Source organism: Corvus brachyrhynchos, unplaced genomic scaffold (assembly GCF_000691975.1).
Source record: "Corvus brachyrhynchos isolate BGI_N302 unplaced genomic scaffold, ASM69197v1 scaffold89, whole genome shotgun sequence".
NCBI lineage: Eukaryota > Metazoa > Chordata > Aves > Passeriformes > Corvidae > Corvus > Corvus brachyrhynchos.
Window position 1 is genome coordinate 608,273 of NW_008246063.1, and position 2,862 is coordinate 611,134.

Here is a 2,862-nt window from a genome sequence, read left to right on the forward strand (position 1 = left end):
ACAACCATGAAATCAATGCCTGGCTGCAAATAAATCCCACCACGGTGCTGATCTTGTCTGCGGAGTGAGGAGTCGATGGAGAAAATTCCAGGGGCTGCAGGGATTGGAGATTCCCATACGATGGTGCTGTTGCCACACGGCTGGAGCCCAAACCTCTCCCGGCGTGTGGGAGCAGCCCCAGATTGTTTGTTTAAAAATCTCAGCAACTTCAGAGCACCAAAAATGCATTTGACTTTTTTTTTGTTGTTATTTTGCTAATTGCTGAGCTCTTCTGCTTCGAAAAGTCTTGGAGTGTGGGATCCCTGCCAGCTCCTGCCGGCGATGCCTGGCGCATCCTGGAGTTGTTTGTGGGGAGAAAGGAGAGCATTTTCCTGCTCCCACGCTTTGGAGTTGGGGTGAAGGGTGGGGAGAGAAGCCTGGGCCGGGACCACAAAGAGGTTCTGTGCTTGTGCTGCTCTCATGAAAAACTTTCTGACCCTTCCCTTACCAGGCATTGCAGCTTCCTGTGTACAAATGTGGCAAAATATTGGAAATACAGGCAGGAAACATGAATTTCCTGGGATCACACAACAGATCTCAAACCAGGACCCTCAACCACCCTTGCTGCCTCCCAGTCTATGAGCTTTTCCTTCCATCAGGAGAATTAATTTTCCTGGCCCCACCAGAAACCACAGAATATGGATGGGGAAGACCCTGAGATTTCCGGTCCAGCTGCTGCAGGAGGAAACACAGAAGCACAGAAAGATTTTAGGTGGAAGGCACCTTCAAGATCATCCAGTTCCAATCCCCTGCCATGGGCAGGGACAACTTCCACCAGACCAGGTTGGTCCAAGTCCTGTCCAACCCTGGCTTTGAATCCAGAGGGTAGAAAAGGGTGTATCTGGGGCCAGATATGACCAGCAGGGACCATGGCTCCCTGTGTGGCCACAGCTGCACTCAATCCACAGCCTCTTGGTCTCTCCTTTCCCAGAGAATCACGGAGTCCTTCAGGTTGGAGAAACCCTCTGAGATCATGGAGTCCAACCATTCCCCCAGCACTGCCAAGGCCACCACAACCCCATGTCCCAAAGTGCCACAACCACATATTCTTTAAATCCCTCCAGGGATGGGCACTTCATTGCCCTGGGCAGCCTGTTCCAACCCATCCAGTGAAGAAATTTTCCCTAATATCCAATTTAGACCTTCCCTGATAACTTCAGGCTGTTTCCTCTGGTCCTATTCCATGGGAGAAGAGATCAATCCCCACCTCAGCAGGGCTTTGGCCCTTTTAATTTTTCCCTGCATAACTTCATGGCATGCTGAAGTCCTCCTAAGTTGTCTCCCCCTCATGCAAATGTCATAAAATCGCCTTTTTTGTCCATCCTGCCCTTAGTCTGTGGTCAGTCCCCATAAGTGGTGGTGCTTTCCCAACATTAACGAGGTTTTGGGAAAAATCTTCTGCGCAGAAGGAGCTCATCTCATGAACTTATACATGGGGAAAATGTTTTCTTGAGGGAACATTCTTGTCCAGGCTTTTTTTGTGGCTTGGTTCAGAATTTGTTGACAAAGTGTTGGGAAACAGGATTTTGTGGGCCAAGAAGAACTCCGCAGAAATAATAAAATTATTTGAAGTCCGGAATGGATTTTGGGATCAAACGCAGTTATGGAGAGCAAGATCCATCTAAACCAGTGAGTTTCCACTCGGGACATGCAATTAAGATACAGGAGATACAGGATCAGTCCTTTAAAGTCAGGTTTCCTTTCCCTGGAGCAGATGCTACTCTTTTTACAGAGGCAGGAATTCTGATAACACTTGTCTTTGTCCCTCTGCTTAGAACTGTTCCACTTTGTGTTAACTAACTACAAACTAATTGGGCCGGAGAGATGCAGTGGCGTGAAGCAATTTGATTTTGATGAATTGGCAATTTCTTACAAAAACTATTTCATTAAAAAAGTGTTGTTGTTTTTTTTTTCCCTTGGCTGCTTTATGAAGTGCTCTGATGTTTAGGTCAGCAGAAGATGAGTTGCACAAATCAGGAGAGATAACGGGAATTCTGATTAATATCTGTCATTTCGTCCTGATTTAACTGTTAAGCTGGAAAATCGATTGGAAAAATCAACCCTCAGTTGCTTGAAGTCATTAGGAATTTGCTTATTTGACAGTACAAGGGGGAAAGGCTTCAAGGTCCCCTCGATAAAGGGCAGATTTAGATGGAATATTGGGAAGGAATTCTTCCCTGTGAGGGTGGGGAGGCCCTGGCACAATTTGCCCAGAGAAGCTGTGGTTTCCCCATTCCTGGAAATGTCCAGGACCAAGTTGGATGGGGCTTGGATCAACTTGGCACAGTGGAAGATGCCCACAGCAGGGTGTTGGAAGTGGATGATCCTGAAGATCCCTTCCAACCCAAACCATTCCATGATTCTGTGATATGCCCAGGGGAGGCCTGGTCAGAAGAGCTTGGGACATTGTCAAACTTGTCCTAAATCCAAACCTGAATTTGATCAAACAAATTGGATTGCCAGCTAATTTTTTGGCTAAATCTTTACTGATTTACAGGAGCTTGGCTACTAAATAGGCACCACCTTGCAGATGGTGGTGTTTTGTCAGATTCTTAACAATAAATGGACACATAAAAGGAAAAACAAAATCTTATTGTGTGATTCAAAGCTGCTCCCAGCAGCTCCACTTTTGATTTTGTTGCTGGAATGAAATCATCCCTCTCAGCTCCCCAGGCAGGAGTCAGGGATCCCTTCCCCTGCCTGACCTTTACAAATTGTACATTCTGCTCAGCCGTGACCTTTTCTGAGGTGCCACAGATCCCGAGCCCAGAGGTTTTGGGATCAATAGCACAGCCAGCACTGAGCATGGAATTAACAGCTGCC